The 21,827-nt window shown below is 48.1% G+C and overlaps 1 pseudogene; it reads left to right on the top strand.

Annotated features, from left to right (window-relative positions):
• The first annotated feature begins 1,417 nt into the window (after positions 1–1,417).
• Positions 1,418–20,796, top strand: LOC116598757 (annotated as a pseudogene).
• The last annotated feature ends 1,031 nt before the right edge of the window (positions 20,797–21,827 follow it).

Genomic DNA, 21,827 nt, shown 5'->3' with positions numbered 1-21,827 from the left:
TTGCTTACTAGTGTGAGTTGCAGTGATGGAGAAGGTCTGCAGCCAGTTCCTAAGAAAACGGAATGCCTAGAGGTACTCTCTATCCTTGCAGAATTTTATAATGGAAGTTGGAATGAGGAGTGGGGGGAACCAAAGCCTTCCAGCGCCGGCCCCCAGGTTTCTGCTTTCTGCTGTGGTGCTAACTTAGGGATTTTGTTTCGCTCGGTGAGAGATGCTCACAGAGACAATAAAAGGGGCTTTTAGAGATGGGGATCAAACCATGAAAGCACGTCTAAATCAGGGGTCTTGCTTGTGGTATTATGTGTACTTTCCACCTCCCTGCTAGTGTCCCATCAAGCATTCAGTATAATCTATATCACCTCCATGGTTTTTAGAGATGGATTTTTTTTCCCTTTTTGATCTAATTTTGCTTTTGACTGACGCACATCATCTTACAGCGTCCCAAAGTCAAAACTATGTTAAAAGGTATATTTGTAGGTTTGTTTTCATTCTGCCCCTGCTCACCCTGTTCCCTCCCAGCACCAGCTAAGGGCTCTGCAGATCACCAACGTACCAAAAAATGTTTTCCTTGTCACTGGCCTGGCCAAACTCATAACCCTAAACATCGGCTCAGCTGACGATGCCGTTCAGGCCCAGAAAAGCCCTCTTCTGCATTCCATAATGTCCTGGAGACATGAGGTGAGTGTATCCAGATGCCACAGACAAAACTCCTGAATTTTCATGTAGGGGAGGGTTCGAGTAGCTGTAGTGCTTGGGTAAGAAATACATTAATTACCTAGTCAAATCCTCTTGCTTTTCTTCTCGTTCTAATTTATGGTTCCAGAAGTACTCAGAAAATAATGCACTAGCTGAGGAACATTTGTAACATTAAATCAGATTTTTAAAAATGTGTATAGATGTAATCTACATGAAACACACATATGTATTTAATGGGTTTTAGCTCTGTTTTGACATAAGGAAAGGACTGGAAAAAAAAAAGCACCCCATAATTTTAGGCATTGATTTGACACTGTTGGGGGTGGGACGCCTTGGTGGTTCAGTCGGTTAAGCATCTCTCTTTTTTTTAAAGATTTTATTTATTTATTTGACAGACAGAGATCACAAGTAGGCAGAGAGGCAGTCAGAGAGGGGGAAGGGTGGAAGGAAGCATGCCCCTTGCTGAGCATGGTCCTGGGATTGCCGGTCTCAATCCCAGGACCATGGGTTCGTGACCTGAGGGATCATGACCTGAGCTAAAGGCAGAGGCTTTAACCCACTGAGCCACCCAGGCGCCCCAGCATCTGACTCTTGATCTCAGCTCAGGTCTTGATCTCAGGGTCATGAGTTCAAGCCCCATGTTGGGCTTCATGGTGGGTGTGAAGCTTACTTAATTTTTAAAAAAGCGTTGTTGAGGGTGGTCAATGATGATGAGGCTATCATGGTTAGCAAAGGTAAGGGGGAATAAGATCATTTTTTGGACCAAAAATCCAGAAGCATTTTTGTGCTGTGGCACATAGTTGAACTCATTATTAGACCTCAGCTCAGTTTGTGCTGACATGGTGGCATTCAGAACAATAGAAAGATCATATACACTGTTTTCTGTATCTGCCCAAAGAGGAAACATCTTGGAAAGACACATCACATTTGGCCTTCCTCCCTCTCTGGGACACACGATGGGAATGCTGGCTAGGTGCTGTTAAAACAGTAGATGTAATGTAGATGAGATATCAAAAGAACTTGAAGAGTTAAGCAAAACAACAGAAGATTCTCAAATAAAGAGAAAATTATGGTCTCATGGAAAATGAAATGACTCTTCAATATGCACTATTCTCAGATATATGAGATGGACTGTTGCATAATTTTAAAAATATTGAGGGACACCTGGGTGGCTCTGTCAGTTAGACATCCCACTCTTGATTTTGACTCAGGTCTGATCTCAGGGTGGTGAGGTCAAGCCCGGCTTCGTGCTGGGCATGGAGCCTGCTTAAGATTCTCAGTCTCAGGGGTGCCTGGGTGGCTCCATGGGTTAAAGCCTCTGCCTTCAGCTCAGGTCATGATCCCAGGACCCTGGGATCAAGCCCTGCATCAGGCTCTGTGCTCAGCGGGGGGCCTGCTTCCCCCCCCACCACCCTTCCCTCTCTCTGCCTGCCTCTCTGCCTACTTGTGATCTCTGTCAAGTAAATAAAAAAATCTTTAAAAAAAAAAAAAAAGGGGGGGCACCTGGGTGGCTCAGTGGGTTAAGCCACTGCCTTTGGCTCAGGTCATGATCTCAGGGTCCTGGGATCGAGTCCCGCATCGGGCTCTCTGCTCAGGAGGGAGCCTGCTTCCCTCTCTCTCTCTGCCTGCCTCTCTGCCTACTTGTGATCTCTGTCTGTCAAATAAATAAATAAAATCTTAAAAAAAAAAAAAAAGATTCTCAGGCTCCCACTCCCTCTGCCTCTCCACCCTTTCTCTCTCCTTTTCTAAAATATGTGTGTGTGTGTGCATATATATATATATATATATATGCACACACACACACATATATATAATATTGACAAAAGTTTAACCAGAAAAATCTAAATATGTTTAGCTATTTTACTTTGTTTACAATTGATGAGGCAAATCCGATACATTATTTTTTCAAAGACTTTATTTATTTATTTGAGTCTAGAGAGACAGAGAAAGCATGAGCAGCAGGAAGGGCAGAGGGAGACGCAGACTCCCGAGCAAGGAGCCCAATGTGGGACTCCATCCCAGGACCCTGGGTTCATGATATGAGTCAAAGGCAGACGCTTAACCGACTGAGCCACCCAGGCGCCCCTAATACATTATTATTATTATTATTATTATTATTATTATTATTAACGGAAGTCCATAGTTTCCATTAGTGTTGACTCTCTGTGTGGGTTTTGACAAATATGTAAGGCCATGTGTCTACCATCGAGTGTCATGTGGAATATTCTCACTGCCCTAAAAACCCCCTTGTTCCACCTACTCATCCCCTCCCTCCCTCTCCCCACCCCCAGCTCCTGGCCATCACTAATATTTTTACTGTTTCCATAGTTTTGTTTTTCCCAGAACGTCAAATCATTGGAGTCTTATGGTACAGAGCCTTTTCAAATTAACTTCTTTCACGTAACAGTATGTACTCAGGGCTCCTCCGTGTCCTTCTGTGACTTGACAGTCCATTTCTAGTTATCTCTCAATAATATTCCACTGCCAGTGTGCCGGGTGGCTCAGTCGGTTAAGCGTCTGCCTTTGGCTCAGGTCATGATCTCAGGGTCCTGGGATCAAGCCCCGCATCAGGCTCTCTGCTCAGCAGGGAGTCCACTTCCTCTTCTCTGCTGCCACTCCCCTTGCTTGTGTTCTCTCTCTGCAGATCTTGAAAAAAAAAAAAATATTCTACTCTATGGATGTATTTCCCCGTTTATCCATTGTACTACTGAAGGACATCTCGGTTGCTGCAAGTTTTAGCAGGGGTGAATAAAGCTGCTGTGCACACCCGTGCACGTGTTTTTGGGCGGACAGAATTTTTCAGCTCATTTGGGTAAATACCAAGGAGAACGATTGCTTGATCATACAGTAAAGAGTATGTTTCGTTTTGTAAGAAACCGCCAACTGTTTTCCAAAGTGAGCGCACCGTTCTGCATTCCCACCTGCTGTGAATGAGAGTTCCTGTCGCTCTACGTCCTCACCAGCATCTGGTGTGGTTGGTGTTTGGAAATGTAGCCATTAGAAATGGATGCGTAGGAGCGTCTCACTGCTGCTTTAAGTAGCAATTCCCCAATGACAAATGATGTTGATATCTTTTCATATAGGTATTTGCTATCTTTATTTCTCGCTTTTTTAAAGATTTTACTTATTCAGTTAATTAGTTATTTATTTATAAAAAAATAAATAAAAATAAAAAAATTTTAAAAATTAGTTATTTATTTAGAGAGAGCGAGCAGTGCGAGGGGCAGAGGGAGAGGAAGAGAATCTCAAGCAGACTCCGTGCTGAGCACAGAGCCCAGTGTGAGGCTCGATCCCCTGACCCCAAAGACCTCCTGAAACCAGGAGTAGTCAGATGCTTAACCCACTGAGCTAACCAGGAGCCCCTAGATACTAGTTCTTTATTAGATATGTGTTTTGCAAATATTTTCTCCCTGTCTGTGGCTTGTCGTCAGTCTCTCAACAGTGTCTTCCACAAAACAGAAGTTTTTAATTTTAACAAAGTCCAACTTACCAATTTTTTTTCTTTCATGGGTCATGCCACAAAGCCTTGCCAAACCCAAGATCACTTTGATTCTCTCCTCTGCCATCAAGAAGTTTTATAGTTTAATGTTTTACACTTAGGTCCATGAGATTCATCTTTGTGAACCATGGGAGGTTTGTGTCTAGATTAATTCTTTTGCATGTAACTATCTAGTCGTTGTTTTACTTCTTGAGAGATTAAATAGCTTCTTTTAAATTCTCAAATTTAAGAGACTTTAAGACTTTCAAAGACTTAAAACTTTCTAAAGCTAAAGAAGCTACATTCTAATAAACTTGTCAGGGAACAAACTTGACAGAACACTCTGTTAGCAAGGTTTTGGGAACACAGACACTCTGGTACATTGCTCGTAGGAAAGCAGAATGTCACCCACCAGTGGGGAGGGGGTTGGCATCATTACCTACATATCTACATGTGCATTGTTACAAAGCTGCAGTAATCAAGACCGCGTAGTAATGGCGTAACACGGACATTTTCAGAGACCAATAGAGAGCCCAGAAATAAACTCTGACATCCTTGCTCATGGGATCTTCAGCAGGAGTGCTCAGACCACTCAGTAGAGAAAGGACAATCTCTCCAACGAATGGTCTTGGGAAAACTGGACAACCATGTGCAAAAGCATGAGTTTAGACTCTTATCTTATACCATCTTCAAAAATTAACTCAAAATGGAATAAAAACCTACATATAAGACCCGAACCTATGACATTCCTAGGAGAAAACATAGAGGAAAAGCCTCATGACATTGGACTTGGCAGTGAATTCTTGAATCTGACATCTAAAGCATAAGCAGTAAAAAAAAAAAATTGGCCAAATTGGACACATTGTACACAGAGGCTCTTGTGCCTCAAGCAGCATGATCAACACAGTAGCAAGGACGGTCTCCAGAGTGGGGGGAAAGTACTTGGCGGTCATGTATCTAATGAGGGTTGATGTCTGGAGAGCTCCTACCACTCAACGGCAGGTAATCACATGGGGGAGGGGTTCTTGCGCAAGACCAGAATGGACATGTCTCCAAAGATGATGTGCATTTGGCCAGCAGACAAATGGGGGGCAGCTTGGCATCTCTGGTCATCAGAGAGATACTAGTAGGGCTGAGGTGGGATGTCATCTTGTACCTAGTGGGATGGCTCCTAGCAAGGCAACAGAAAATAGCCAGTGTTGGAAAGGATGTGGGAGAGGTTAGAGTCCTTGGGCATTATTGGTGGGCCCGTGGAGTGGTGCAACATTATAGAAAACAGTATGGATTTTCCTCAACAAATTAAAAATAGAAACATCATACAATTCAGCAGCCCCACTTCTAGGAATATATGCAGAAGAATTGGAAGCAGGGTCTCAAAGAGATATTTGCACACCATGTTCATAGGAGCACTACTCACAAGAGCCGAGAGGTAGAAGCAAGCCAAGTGTCTGGTGATGCATAAATGTACAAATTGTGGTCTACACGTCCAATGGAATATTGTTCAACCAGAGAAACAAATGAAATTCTGATACATGCTACAGCAGGACTGAAACGTGAGATTGTTAGGCCAAGTGAAAGAAGCCAGTTGCAAAAAGATGAATACTGTGTGATCCCACTTATACCTATATAGATTTCTAGAAGCAGGAAGTAGAGTAGTGATCGCTGACGTCTAAGGGAAAGAGGGAAAGGAGGAGTTTTTGTTTAATGGATATAAATCCTCAGTTGTTTTTTTTTGTTGTTTGTTTGTTTTAAAAAGATTTTATTTATTTATTTGACAGACAGAGATCACAAGTAGGCAGAGAAGCAGGCAGAGAGAGAGGAGGAAGCAGGCTCCCCGCTGAGCAGAGAGCCCGATGCGGGGCTCGATCCCAGGACCCTGGGATCATGACCTGAGCCGAAGGCAGAGGCTTTAACCCACTGAGCCAGCCAGGTGCCCCAAATCCTCAGTTTTTTAAGATAAAAAAAGTTCTGGGGACCTATTTCACAAAGAATATATTTACCACTACTGAACTATACACTTAACAATAGTTAAGATGGTAGATTTTATGTCATGTGGCTTGTTGGTTTTTTGGTTTTTTTGGTTTTTTTTTTTTTAATTGTTGTTTTTACGGTAACTAAAAGCCAAAACAAAAGAAAAAAAGTTACGTATGCATTTACTCTTTGACCCAGCAATCCGCTTCCAGGAATTTACTGTTAAGACACTTTCAACAAAACAGAAATGTATTGTAACATTATCTGTAACATTGCAAAATATTGGGAATCATCCAAAAGTCCAAACAGATTGTTTGACAAAACTATGGTAGGTAAATCCAATGAAGTACCATGCAGCTGTTACAAAAAAAAAAAAAAAAAGAGGACACTGAGTGGCTCAGTCAGTTAAGCGTCTGCCTTCTGCTCAGGTCATGATTCCAGAGCCCCAGGATCCCACACTGGGCTCCTTGCTCAGCAGGGGAACCTGCTTCTCCCTCTCCCTCTGCTGCTCCCCCTACTTGTGCTCTCTCGCGCTCTCTCTCTTTCAAATAAATACATTTTTTAAAAATTTTTTTAAATAAAATAAGGGACGCCTGGGTGGCTCAGTTGGTTGGGTATCTGTCTTCGGCTCAGGTCATGATCCTGGGATCCTGGGGTCCTGGGATTGAGCCCTGCATCGGGCTCCCTGCCCAGCCGGGAGTCTGCTTCCCCCTCTCCTTCTCCCTCTGCCAGCCACCCTGCCTACTTTTGCTTTCTCTCCCTCTCTGTCAGATAAATAAATAAAATATATATTTTTAAGATTTTATTTATTTATTTGACACACAGAGAGAGATCACAAATAGGCAGAGAGGCAGTCAGAGAGAGGAGGAAGCAGGCTCCCCACGGAGCAGAGAGCCCGACGTGAGGCTCGATCCCAGGACCCTGGGATCATGACCTGAGCTGAAGGCAGAGGCTTTAACCCACTGAGCCACCCAGGCGCCCCAATAAAATCTTTTTAATAAATTAAATAAATGAAATAACTAAATTAAGTTAAATTTAAATTAAATCAACAAAAATGAGAGAAAATATCCCAAACTGAAAGCAAACAGAAACAAATGAATGCGGCTATATTTCATGTGAATAATATAACCGTCCAGAAAGGAGACAAGTAAGAACTAACTTTATATCCTCAGGCTGGGGGAAGAAAAGACTTCTTGAACCATTTTTATTAGCTTCGTGTTTTGTGGTGGTATGGGTCTAGTAAGTCTGAAATATCGCTGGGAGCCAGAGTTCTTCAGAAAAAGGGAGACATAAATATGGAATGCAGGAAGGCAAGGTAGAATCCCCTGGAGCTGGGTCAGCATTGGAAGTTGCTAGCATGAACTCATGCTTTCTGACAATGTATATACTATATATGTGTCTGTGTGTGTGTTAGAACACACACACATACACACATTATATATATTAGACTAGATCTAGGGGCGCCTGGGTGGCTCAGTTGATTAAGTGTCTTCGGTTTGGGTCATGATCTCAGGGTCCTGGGATTGAGGCCCAAGTCAGGCTCCCTGCTCGATGAGGAGTCTGCTTCTCCCTCTCCCTCTACCCCTCCTGCTCATGCTCTCTCTCCCAAGTAAATGAATAATCTTAAAAAAAGAGTAATACGGGCTCCTGGGTGGCTCAGTTGGTTAAGCAACTACCTTTGGCTGAGGTGATGATCCTGGAGTCCCAGGATCAAGACCCACATCAGGCTCCCAGCTCTATGGGGAGTCTGCTTCTCCCTCTGACCTTCTCCCCTCTCATGCTCTCTCTCTCTCAAATAAATAAATAAAATCTTTTTAAAAATAATATGTTAGATAATATTAGATTATATTACATATAACATATATTAGTTTAGATGTATTACATATGTATTATTTTACATATAGATATTTTATATATGTGTCATCTATATTATATGTATATGATATGTACATATTTTCCCCAGCTCTGTCCACTGAAAGAGTCGAGAAAGTTCATACCCAGTAACAAGGAGCATATCTGATGCCCAGATTTTGGTTTCTAACTACCATTTCTAACTACCATTCCCCACTAAAAAGAATTTCACAATGGGAAAATGGTGATTACAGGACTGGGGCGTAGAAGGTACAGGGTAAACTAGGTGTACCAGAAAGAAAATAGTGCCAAAAATTACGGTGTATGGAGGAGAGAATGTCAAAGAACACGAGATCCTGCTCAAAGGTGGCCAAATCTGGGCTAATGTCAGCCTCAAAGTAAATAAGGACAGTAAAGGCATAAAATCCATGTAATACAGTAGGAATCTGTTAGTCTAAACTAGTAAGACAAACCAGCAAATGAGAAAGGAGAGCTCCTCTTTATGGTACGGTGCTGGCCCCTACGCAGGGAGGGAGGCTGGAGGTAGAAAATCACCATTTCAAAACTATCCTAGCGAAAACTGAAAACCATTCATGCCCAAACCATCGAGGGAGACTACCGTACGCCTTCCTTGTGTAGTTCTCTGGCCTGGGAGCGTCACCATAACTGAAGCACAAGGATGCATCAGGCAAATCCAAATAATGGGACGGACAGAGCCTGGGGAAGCATCACAGATGGAAGGAGAACTGAGCACTAAATGTAACGGGGAGTTCTGGACGGTGTCCCACGCTGGAGCCAAGACATGGTGGCTACAGTGGACATCATTAGGACTCTTGTCAAACTGGAATATGGATCATAGAGTAGACATGTCTTGCAGCGACTTGAATCTTTTAAATTGGATAACTGTTTCGTGGTTATGTAAAAGAATAGCCTTCTTGGGGCACCTCGCTGGCTTAGTCAGAGGAGTGTGCGACTCAATCTCAAGGTCATGAGTTCAAGCCCCCGTGATGGGGTGTAGAGATTATTAAAAAAATAATAATAAACTTGGGGCACCTGGGTGGCTCAGTGGGTTAAAGCCTCTGCCTTCGGCTCAGGTCATGATCCCAGGGTCCTGGGATCGAGCACCACATCAGGCTCTCTGCTCAGCAGGGAGCCTGCTTCCTCCTCTCTCTCTGCCTGCCTCTCTGCCTACTTGTGATCTCTGTCAAATAAATAAATAAATAATGAACTTTTAAAAAAAGAGTGAGAGGGGTGCCTGGGTGGCTTAGTCATTAGGCGTCTGCCTTCCGCTCGGGTCATGATCCCGGGGTCCTGGGATCGAGCCCCACATCAGGCTCCCTGCTCACTGGGGAGTCTGCTTCTCCCTCTCCCACTCCCTCTGCTTGTGTTCCCTTTCTAGCTGTGTCTCTATCAAATAAATAAAATCTTAAAAAAAAAAAAAAGAGCAAGAGAGAATAGCCTTCTTAGGAAATACTGAGGGGGTTCCTGCGTGGCTCAGTGGGTTAAGCCTCTGCCGTCAGCACAGGTCGTGATCTCAGGGTCCTGGGATGGAGCCCTGCATCAGGCTCTCTGCTCAGCAGAGAGCCTGCTTCCCCCTCTCTCTCTGGTTGCCTGTCTTGCCTACGTGTGATCTCTCTCTCTGTCAAATCAATTAAAAAAAAAAAAGGAAATACTGAGGTAGTAAGGGACCTAGAAGCATGATGTATGCAATCTACTCTCATGATTCATAAGAAAAATAATTATATATACACACACATATACCAAATAAAATTTCTGGGGTGGCTGGCTGGCTGGCTCAGTCAGGAAAGCACGCAACCCTTGATCTCCAGGCTGTGACTTAGAGCCCCATGTTGGGTGTAGAGATTACTACAAAAAATATGAATTTTAATTTGGAGAGAGACTAAAAGAGCAACAAATGTGGTAACATGTTAATAATACGTGGCACTAAATAAAGGGTATAAAAGAAAAAAAAGGGTATAAGAGGATTCTTTGCTATTTGGGGCACCTGGCTGGCTCAGTGGGTTAAAGCCGCTGCCTTCCGCTCACATCATGATCCCAGGATCCTGGGATCAAGCCCCTCACCGGGCTCTCTGTTCCTTGGGGAGCCTGCTCCCCCCCCTGCCTCTCTGCGTACTTGTGATCTCTGTCTGCCAAAAAAAAAAAATAAATAAAATATATTTTTTATTTATTTTTTATTTTTTTATTTTTTTAAAGATTTATTTTTTTATTTATTTGACAGGCAGAGATCACAAGTAGGCAGAGAGGCAGGCAGAGAGAGAGAGAGAGAGAGAGGGAAGCAGGCTTCCTGCGGAGTAGAGAGCCCGATGCGGGGCTCGATCCCAGGACCCTGAGATCATGACCTGAGCCGAAGGCAGCAGCCCAAACCACTGAGCCACCCAGGCGCCCCAAAATATATTTTTTTTAAAAGAGGATTCTCTGCTATTTGCAAATTTCTCAATGTTTGACATCATTTCAAAATAGAATTAAATGTGTACATATGGAAACTAAAACAAGGAAATAAAAATGTTTGCATGACCATAAAGAATAAGATGCACATGCAAATATTCCCCAAACCAACGTCTTATACAGAGACTATCTTCTGGCCACGATCAAGTCACAATCTCAACTGAAGAGAGATTTGAAGAAATGTAACAACAGCCTGCTTTTCAGAGTTTTCTTTATAAGGTCTCAGCCTTGAAGACTTTTTGCAAAAGTAAAACCACCACCACCCAGGGAACAGTCAGCGGTCCTGTGATACCATCCCATGGGGACAGATGTATCTATGCTTGAGAACATAGCATGACGTATAGAGTTATTGGCCCGTGTCGCCGCACTCCCTGCTACAGTGAGCTTCCTCCAAAGTGTCCCCTGCCTGGCTGAGCAGCACCCTTTGTATCGCTGAGAGCCACCTGTCTTGGTTAGACGGCTCTGGGCTAAGATTCTCACCGGACATCCCACCATTAGCGGCGCACGGGGTCCGGGGGCCTAAATGCCTGTCCACAAGAGCATTTGTGTGTCATGGTGAATGCCAGAAGTGGACCAGAACTGAAAGAATCTGCTGCTGAAGAAGACAGCGATGATGAGGTTGACCCTGTTGCTGAGCTTAGGTTTGTGCCTAGTGATAAATGAGCACTGGAGACAATGCTCCCGCAATGCGAATGCCAGGCTTCGCGTCCTGACCCCGAGGACAAAGACGGAGAAGAACACAGGAACAAGGGTGGGGGACATCTCTCCATTTTATACCTGGGAAGAAGGGTTAAGAAGGCCAAGCCACGTGGAAGAGACTAGAAGGAATGCTTTCTCAGTCTGCGAGCAGCCAGTACAACATGGTTGAAGTCCAGACAGAAGGTTCAAGAAGAGAGTATGAAGATGAGATGGAGGCAGACACCACACCCAACAGCTGCTGGACAGTTGCGGGTACAGGTGATGATCACTGGGCATGCTCGATGCGGCCGTGGGATCTGCTCATAACTAGGAAGGAACGTGATGCGTCTTCTCCTGTGGCGTGGGTGTTGATGAAAGTCTCGCTCCTTCTCCAGAATTTACCTGAACCAATTCTTGAGGTAGACTGTCCTGAGACAAAAAGCTGCCACCAGCAGAAAAAACTAGGACCTTTATTAACAAAAGGGAATTAACTTAACCAAGAAGGTACTTGTAGCTTATCACCTAACCCCAAGCTCTCTGTGTATAGGTCCCCTCTGAGCAGCCCCATAGTTCCTGCCCTCTACTCCCTGTACTTTCCATGACCTGGCAGGTGGATGTGGTGAGAAGCACAGGTGCTTGAAGGCCTAGGTAGACCGGATGGGAAGGAGGGAGGCTGCTCCCAAGATACAGGCTTTCAGAGCCCAAGGATCCCTTTCCCCTTAAGATCCTGGCCTCTGCTCATTCTTCACAGGGGTAAGGGTCTTTTTTACTAATCTGGGACCCGGATTACTTCATTCAGGCATCATCAGGGAGTCTCTTGGGAAGCATCCCAGCCACATGAAATACCTCTAACGCAGATGCTTCTGACGAGCTCTTACTTCTTTCACCATGTTTCACCCGTCAATACCTCTTAGGACATATCCTTTAATTTCTAACCTCTTAGGTCAGTGTCCATAACAACAAATGAAATTTCAATGAAGTCCTCAAAGTATTTCAGTGATAATTGTTTTATCTTTGTAATAGTTTAACAAATCTAGGTCTTCTTTAAAAAAAAAAAAAAAAATAGAGGGACGCCTGGGTGGCTCAGTGGGTTAAGCCGCTGCTTTCGGCTCAGGTCATGATCTCAGGGTCCTTGGATCGAGTCCCGCATCTGGCTCTCTGCTCAGCAGGGAGCCTGCTTCCTCCTCTCTCTCTCTGCCTGCCTCTCTGCCTACTTGTAATCTCTCTCTGTCAAATAAATAAATAAAATCTTAAAAAAAAAAAATAGTAATGGAGGTGCCTGGGTGGCTCAGTGGGGTTGGACCTATGCCTTCAGCTCAGGTCATGATCTCGGGGTCCTGGGATTGAGGCCCACATCGGGCTCTCTGCACAGTGCCTCTCTGCCTACTTGTGATCTCTGTCCAATAAATAAAGAAAAATCTTTAAAAAAAATGTATAGAGTTACCAAATCACCATGTTGTACACAATGTAACATTGTCTTGCAATGTTATTTGATCAGCTAGGATCAAATAAAAATTTTTAAAATAAAATTCTGAGGCACCTGACTGGCTCAGTGGGTTAAGCATCTGCCTTTGGCTCAGGTTATGACAGGGTTCTGGAATTAGAGGCCCTCATCAGGCTCCCTGCTCAGGGAGGAGCCTGCTTCTCCCTCTGCCCCTACCCCTGCTTGTGCTTTCTCACTCTCACTCTCCCTCAAATAAATAAATAAATAAACTCTTTAAAAAAATAAAATATATTTCTGATGGAAAAATTTTTTTAAACATTAAAAGAGTAGAACAAGAAACACCAAGTGGACCTGGATATTGCTTTAAGAGATGGTGAAAATTGCAATATAAATGATAAAGATTAGTATGATGAAAAAATACTTTAAACATTTTCTGGGATAAAATATTTATCATATGTAATGTCTATATAATGTCCGAACGTGATAAAAGTTTATGATCCAGTTCTGAATCAAAGCACATTTTTTTAAAGATTTTATTTATTTATTGACAGACAGAGATCACAGGTAGGCAGAGAGGCAGGCAGAGAGACAGGGGGAAGCAGGCTCCCTGCTGAGCAGAGAGCCTGATGCAGGGCTCGATCCCAGGACCCTGGGATCATGACCTGAGCCAGTGGTAGAGGCTTTAACCCACTGAGCCATCCAGACGCCCCAAAGTACATTTTTTTTAAAGATTTTTTTATTTGAGAAAGAGTGCACCCACACACACAAGTGGGGGAAGGGGCAGAGAGAGACAGAGAGAGAGACAGAGAGAGAAGCAGATTCCCAACTGCGCACACAGCTCCATGTGGGGCTCGATCTAAGGACCCTGAGATCATAACCTGAGCCAAAACCGAGAGTCACATGCTTAACCGACTGAGCCACCCAGAACCCCCTCAAAACACTGGTTTAAAAATATTAGGAATAATTTCAGTTAGGAGCAAAGTTTCTCTAAATTGGAATGAAATTTTTAAATATCTAAGAACGAGAATACTTCCAGAAAGGTTGATTAATTTAGCATAACTAGCAACAGAATATGCACAGTGAGAAAAACTTTTATCATAACAACACAATTAGGGATTTTGCCAAAATTAAGGCAAGAAATATTAATTTAATGTAATCAAACCCATAATAATTTATGAGTTGTATATGACTGTATTATTCTATCCAAACATTGTTGGCCCATCATGAGAATACCCAGGCATGTGCAATAATAATTAAGTTAATTTATGGGACGCCTGGCTGGCTCAGTCGGTGGAGTATGTGACTCTTGATCTCGGGGTTGTAAGTTCGAGCTCGGCATTGGGTGTAGAGATTACTTAAACATAAAATCTTTCAAAATTAAGTTAATTTTCCTTGGGCATTTTGTTGACTTAAAGTCATACAAAAACCATCGCCTTACATATATTTTTTTAAGATTTTATTTATTCAACACACAGAGAGAGGGAACACAAGTAGGCAGAAAGGCAGGCAGAGAGAGAGGGAGAGGCAGGCTCCCCCTCGAGCAGAGAGCCCGATGCAGGGCTCGATCCCAGGACCCTGAGATCATGACCTCAGCTGAAGGCAGAGGCTTAACCCACTGAGCCACCCAGGTGCCCCTATTTTTTTTTTTATGGTGTTGTTACAAAGTGTATTTGTCAAGGTAAGGGGTTAAAGCATATTTAACTGCCAGCTTTCAAATAACTCACATATTTCAATATAGGATACGTGAGCCCTCACTTGTGCTCTGACCTGGCCCCACAAATACTGGGGTTAGGACCCTTCTTCCACCTCTCTGTATAGGTAACTATTTTTACTGGTTTTGGTCCTTTTAATGTTTCTATTTGAAAGTAAGAGGGGCGCCTGGGTGGCTCAGTGGGTTAAGCCGCTGCCTTCGGCTTGGGTCATGGTCTCAGGGTCCTGGGATCGAGTCCCGCATGGGGCTCTCTGCTCAGCAGGGAGCCTGCTTCCTCATCTCTCTCTCTCTGCCCGTCTCTCTGCCTACTTGTGATCTCTCTCTGTCAAATAAATAAATAAAATCTTTAAAAATAAATAAATAAAATAAAATAAAATGATGTTCTGGCCATCACTCTATTATCAGAGAGCTTAACCGACTGAGTAACCCAGGTGCCCCCACAGTTACCTATTATTATCATGAAAATGAAGCTGGGAGGGGGTGCCTGGGTGGCTCTTTCGTTAAGCATTAAGCATCTGGCTCAGGTCATGATCCCAGGGTTCTGGGATCAAGCCCCACATCAGGCTCTCTGCTCAGCAGGGAGCCTGCTTCTCCCTCTCTCTCTGCTTGTGTTCCCTCTCTGGCTGTGTCTTTCTCTGTCAAATAAATAAATAAAATCTTTAAAGAAAGAAAGAAAGAAAGAAAGAAAGAAAGAAAGAAAGAAAGAAAGAAAGAAAGAAAGAAAAGAAAGAAAGAAAGACAAACAAAGCTAGGTTTCCACTCTTCCAGGCAGCTGTCTGGGACCACGTCAAGCTGGGTTCAGTAACTGGTATATGTGCATATTTGCACCCTCGTATTTGACACTTGTATTCTAATTGTTTTCTCACTCCAAGTTCCGCAAGAACACCGACCTTGTCTCAGTTACCATCCTGCTTCCAGCTCCACCTTAGTACCTGCTACCCAACATACAAGCTCAGAACGATGAGACAGAAGAGGGAACCACCACCATGCCCTTGTCCTTCCCATCACACCCTCTCTGTCCACATGTCGTCTCTATTTCTTTCCACTACTGTTATCACTCAGGATGAACTGGAATGTGGCCCAAGAGTCTGGCTTCTCCCAACTCAACAGTCCTGCTTCTCAGTCCCCCATCCTCCCACCCACTCATAAAATGAGGGAGCAATTCAAACTAGGGCCACCAGGGGGCACTGTCAGGCAAAGAAGAAATAGAGAAACGGTCTAATCCTGGGTTCCAATGGCATCACATCATCTGCCATTGCTCAAGAACCTTCAGTGGCTCCCGACTGCCTGTCTTAAGAGCCAGTTCCTCCCCTATGACCTAACTCCAGCTCATCCGCCCAGGCTGTCACATGCACGCACCCTCTACCCTGCTGAATTTCTAGTTAGCCACATAACACTCTCTATCGAGTGCCTCTTTCTTCAGCTTCATCCCTCTCTGTTTGCATAAGGCTGGTGCCACAGGTGGACTTGTGGCTAGAGCTGTCCTCAAGGCACTCCAAACAAACACACAGTGGAAGCGAAAGCAGTGGGCTTGCTGTGCCAGTGTGCTCGCAAGCCACGTTGCCTAGCCTACCCTCCAGCCAGATGGCTCCTCGAAAACCCTTTATACAGAAATCCTGCCATTGTCGTTGTAAATGCCTCTTTCTTCAGCTTCATCCCTCTCTCTTTGCTCCTGCCGCTTGCCCTGCCTGGATTGATGGATCCTCACTGCTCCCTCTCGAAACCCGCCTTTTCACAAAAGCCTCCCCACTTGCAGAAAGACTTTCCTAGCTAGTGCAGGCAGAGGTCCCTGTGGATGCTCCCGTTACTGATTCCCTCTTGTGTTTCCTGTTTATAAGACGTGATTCAGTGCTCCTCTATCCCCTACTTTCATTTCCGTTATATGTTTACTCGGCTCAGCTGTGAATTGTTACAGGTACATGCACTGGGTTTCAGACTTAGAGCTATCTTACTTCAAAGTTCAGTTCCTCGAGGTGATCAGAAAGTTCTGGAACTGGGCAGTCATGATGGTTGCACACTGTGAATGGACTTAATGCCACTGAGTCGCCACTTAAAATGGTCAAGAGAGTGCATTTTATGGTGTGTGTATTTTACCACAGCAAATATTTATGGGGGGCACCTGCGTGCTTCTGTTGGGCAACGAACTTCTGATTTTGGCTCAGGTTGTGATGTCAGGACTGTGAGACTGAGTCCCACGTCAGGCTCCACGCTCAGCACAGTCTACTTGGGATTCTCTCGCTCCCTCTCCCTCTGCCCCTTCCCCCACTCTCCCCCCAACAATAAATAATAAGTCAAATTTTTTTTAAAAGGGGGAAATATGGAGTTTCATCCCTCACAGGCTGTATGACTTTAGACCACGTCACTCTTTTTTTAAAATTTTATTTATTTTTAAAATATTTTATTTATTTATGTGTCAGACAGAGATCACAAGTAGGCAGAGAGGCAGGCAGAGAGAGAGGAAGAAGCAGGCTCAATCCCAGGACCCTAAGATCATGACCTGAGCTGAAGGCAGAGGCTTTAACCCACTGAGTCACCCAGGCGCCCCGACCATGTCACTCTTTGTTCTTCAGTTTCTTCATTTGGGGGGCAAAGATCCAGATAAATATTGGTGATGAAAAGGATCCGGATGTGAAAAGTCTAAGTTGTAAAGGCCTGTACCGATGGCAGATCTGTCCCCTCTGAACAGTCCTTGGTTCAGTCACTTGCCCAAGATTAGCTAGTGAAGTGGCCAGGCTGTCTGGAAGCCAGCGCTGTCATGGAGTTGGGGGGGGTGTGGGGGGGTGTGGGGGGGTGTTGCAGTCGGGGTTACAGTCAACTGTCTGAGAGCAGAGCCCAACAAGCGCTGTGAGTGCACCAGGGAGGCGAAGGGAAGGTGCCAGGGTCTTACCCAGTGTGGTCTTTTTCCTGACTCCAAATTCCATATTGTTGCCACCGGAAGCCCCCTCTACAGGGATGTGGTACAGGGAGGCCCGAGCAGGCCCCAGGCTTGCCTCCCTTCTCTTTCCTCCTCCCTCCCTGCCTCCAGGGTGAGCTATAGCAACTACAGGTCCTCCTTGTGGAAAGGAAAACGCAGAAATGCAGAAGTGGCCGTCAGGGAGGAGAGGGCCAGGAGCCCCTAGGTGGTGAGCCTGGGTTCCTCTTAGGCCTTTCTGCAGTGGACGAGCTGGCCTTTCCTCAGGGACAACTCCAAGTCAGACTTAAACAGCTCTCTGGGGACATTCTGGGTGGTGGTATTTTGGGGAGCGGATGTGAACTTCCCCGAGGGGGAGTGGTGTGGGCTCTGGCATCCTGCTCCTGTGCCCTCTCCCCCACGCCACCAACGTGCTCCCTTCTCCAAATTTAGGGTCAGAGGAGGAAGTGGCCGGCCCTCGGAAGCCAGAGAACTGAGATCCAGGATTGGGGGGGCGGGGGGTGCATTAGGCTAACAGAAGCCCCCTCTCCTGTCCACAGGCTGAAATCCTGGCTGGAAGGTCCTACTCTGCGCCCAGGCAGCGGCCCCCAGGGACTCCCAGTGCAGCCCCGGCTCTCCCCCAACACCAGCACCCCCATTTTCCTTCCCCCTCCTGCTTTTCAGAAGAGGGGGGCCAGTGGACTGCCTGCCGGCTGCGCTGGGAAAGGGCTGGAGACAGATCCCGGGCTTCCGGAGAGCCCCAGGGCCCCGCGGAGCCCCTCCCCGGCCCGCGGCAGACGCCTGAGCATTTAAGGTAATGTTTGGGTTGGTGCGAGCGGCGCCGGATGCCCCGCCCCCCGCGTCCCCAGCTGGGCGAGACCCGGCGATCAGGGCTCCTGGGACTCCCGGCGGAATCCCCCCTAGGCTGAGGTCTGGGTGCTGGAGGACTGCCAACGTGGAGTGGCGCCTGGGGTCGGAGGGGACAAGAAGGACAGTCCTTCCTCATTCTGAGGCCTTAGCAGGGTTGGGAACTAGGATGTAAGGGTGGTCCTCTCCCTCTGGCTTAAGGGTCCCTAGTGCCCAGGAAGAGTCCCTACGCATCCACATCCTCTTCCTCCTTCTCTCCCCCCACCCCCGGGCAGAGAAGGGGCTGAGAAGAGAGGCCATTAGCTCCCAGGGGAGTCGCTGGAATGCTGGGAGCCTGGGAACAGGCCCGGCTGTCCCTGGGAAAGCCAGACTGTGGGAATCCCACCCACAGCCCCCTCCCCAGGCCGGACCACCGGATGCCAGAGACCCAGCTCCCCCTAGGGGGCTTTGTGACAGTGGAACCACCCCCCCACCCCCACTGGACCCCAGAGTTCAGTAGGCCAGCTGTGACGAGGAGTCCCCTCCCCCGCCCCGGGCTGGCCGTCTGACTCCAACATAATTCTTGCCATTGTGCCACTCACCCCCTCCCCGCCCCCCTTCTCTGGACCCCTGTACAATGGGCCCTTTGCCGCCTCCAGTACTTAGGGTGGAGATGAACTCACTCAAGGTTTTTCCAAGTTTAAAAATAGCCCCTCCCACCCCCCACCCTCAAGTCCCCCTCCTCTTCCCCTGTGTTTCTGGGGCGCACCTCAGTCCATGCTGCACCTCCTTCCTCCTGCCCTGGGTCAGGTGCAAAGGGCATGGGTGAGACAGCGTCCGGCCAGGATAGGGGCTGCTTCCCCCCATTCAATCTCTTCTCCCACATCTTCCAACCCAGCCCCCCGGTATCCGGTTTCCTGGCCTGATGATGTCCTCGACAACAATTGCCCCCCACCCTGCCCCCACCCTGTTTTCCACAGCTCCTCCCAAGTCAGACCCCCATTCTGGAAAACTTCTCTCCCCTCTCCTCCAAAGACTCAACCTGGTCTCTATTTTCTGGCCAGGCCAGGGGGTTCCCCAGCCTCCTTAATTGCCAAGGTTGCTGGGCCTCCCCCCTCCACCCTCTGTTCCTTCCTCACTGCAGCTGCAACGTCTTTATTAGCTTCCTTCCTCCGCCCAGCTCAGCATGCCTTTCTCGTACCTTCCTCCTGGTCAAGCCTCTGGGCCAGAGGGGTGGGTGGAGGCCACCGTGCCCACTATGCTGGAGCTGAGAGAGGACATGAGGGAGGACTCCTAGGTTAGAACCCGGCCCCAGTGGCCCCTGGGGGCAGGCCCACCCTTTTCTTTTTACCTCCCCCTCCACGGTGGCTGGGGCTGCTCTTTTCCCACTTTTCCTCACACCCAAATGAAAGCCCACCACCCTGAAGACCAAAACCATGGCCACCAGCCCACCAGCCTGTTTCTCTGCCTGTGATCAGACCTATGCCAGAGACGCGACACAGAGGACATGCCACACAGGGGTCCCCTTATCTCTGTGTACAATGGGTCTACCACGGGGGCGGAGGAAAGCAGCCTTCCTACCCCTTCTTTCTGGAGAGAAACAAAGAATTAGGACTCTGGTCCAGGGTCTCTCCTTCTCATCTTGGCCTACATCCGGGCAACACTGCTTCCAACCCAGCCCAGGTGCCAGAGTCTCTGTTGCAGGGAGGCCCATTTCTACCCCCAGACCCACCCCCCTTTGGCTGGGTCGCAGTCCTGTTCCTGAAAGTTCTTCCTCTGCTGCCTTTCTCTTCTGGGTTACTGCTGCCACCCTGTCTTCTGGTATCTTCAAGGAGCCAGCGGGCTGATACTCTCCACCAGCTTCTGTTCCCTCTACCCCTTCTCCTGTCCTTCTCCACTGCCCTTTCCTCCTTCTTCCAGACCCCTCTGCATTCTCTCCAAAGTCCTGATCTCTCTTTGGTTTGGAACCCCCAAAGTGCTCCCCTCAGGAAGCCGTCCTCCCAAGCTGCCTGCCCCCAGACCTCCACTGCCCACTCCCCAGGCTCCCAGCTTCCTGAAAGGACAGTCCTCGGGCTTGCTTGGTGGAGCCACACTGGAAGAGGATGTCACCCCGGGCTCTAACCTCATTTCCCTTTCCCCCGCAGAGACAGCTCCTCCGCCCCCACCTGGCTGAAGACGAATTCTGAACTGACTGTCCTTGGTGGCTCGCTGGCTTTGTTTCCAGGCGGAGAGGAGAATGATTAGTTAATGGTGTTAAGTGAAGGGAAGGGAGTGGGGGCAGGGAAGCAGAGCTCCATGCCCAGCTCTGGCTGGCCAGGGCAAACAGCATCCTTCAGCCATTCCCACTCCTGCCCCTGTAGACAAACAAACTCCTCCATTCCACTCTGGGCCCTGGGCCAGTCCATACGTTCACTCTGGGGGCTGGGAGCCATGGTCCTCTCCCCACAGGCTCCGGGCTCCAGGTCCCTGCCTGGCTGGCTTGGCATGGCCGCTGGCTGGAGACGGACGGAGAGAGAGGAGGGGTCAGCAAGGTTCAGAAAAATCGAGGCTGATGTGGTTTGCCAGTCATCTCTGCGTCATCAAAATACCACCCCGAGCCTTCTCTCAAGTCACCTGCCCGTCTCCGGCGTTTGCTGCCTCACGCTGCTCCTCCCCCACCCCGCAGAAAGGCTGCCCTGCCAGGCTGCAGGCCTCCACCCCAAATCCAGACCTCTATTTGACCCTCCTGCTGAAGGAGCCGCAGCAGATGTGATGCTGGGGTCTCTGAAAGGCAAGAGCCCATCCCACTCCCCAGGGCCTTAGTTCAAGAGGCCAGAAGACCCAGGTTTGGGAAGAGGGGGAGCTTGCTGTGCAGAGCGGTGCCTGCAACCAGCTCCAATCCCCCCTCCCTGCTTCCACCCCCAGCTGCTGAGCCACCATCACCCATAGGGGGGACACGGGGTGTGCAGGGAGCCCTGCTGCAGGGGGTCCTCTCAACCATCTGGACAGCAACAGGTTTTCAGGGGCCAAGCCAGAGACCTCACACCCGTTTACCCTTCCTTCCTCCTCTTTTCTTCATTCAGGTGAGGGGAGACTGAGTCCCCCTAGGATCATGGAGTGAAGAGGGCAAAAACAGGATTTCCAAGGTCTGGACGTGGAAAAGTGTGAAAACCCTGGGCCTGTGAATTCAACCCCTTCACTCTCCAGCTACTCGGGACTTGGAGCTGGGGTTTGCGGGAGCAGCCCGTAAGGCACCACCTGCACTCCCCACGACAGGTACCTCTGGGTCTGTGGCACCCGGCCCTGGGGTTCTTCCCTCAAAGCTGCCGGCACTGCGAGGCTGGGGGTGTGCGAGGCTTGGGGACAGTGCCAGGCCGGCGGCAGCCGCAGTGGTGCAATCGTTCTGGGAAGCGACCGAGGCCGGCCAGTTTCTCTGTGGCAGGGGTCCGGCGGGGCGGCGGCGGGAAGAGGAGGACCCGGTCTGCTGCTTCTCCGCCCCGCGGCCCGCTAGGGCCACACAGGCTGCCAGGGACTGCGCGGGGGTGAGCACCGCTGGTTCTGACCTGGCGTGACTCTGGGCATCCTAGCCAGCCTCTCCTCGCCGCCGCCTCGGCCAGCCGGCCCGGCGTCGAGACACCTGTCACTGCCCCCTCGGCCGACCCAAGCCCAGGGTGGGCGGGAGGGGGGGGGCGCGGGAGCTGGGCAGCCGGCCCGGCGTAGCGGGGGCCGAGCGGCCGGGCGCAGCTCCGGGCCCGCCCCCACGGAGCTGCGGGGGCGGGGGGCTGCGCGGGGCGGGGCGGGCCGGGCCCCCTCCCCC

This window comes from Mustela erminea, chromosome 9 (genome assembly GCF_009829155.1).
Source record: "Mustela erminea isolate mMusErm1 chromosome 9, mMusErm1.Pri, whole genome shotgun sequence".
In the NCBI taxonomy this organism is placed as follows: domain Eukaryota; kingdom Metazoa; phylum Chordata; class Mammalia; order Carnivora; family Mustelidae; genus Mustela; species Mustela erminea.
The sequence above is the reverse complement of the archived record's forward strand: the minus strand, read 5'-3'. Positions and strand labels throughout refer to the sequence as shown.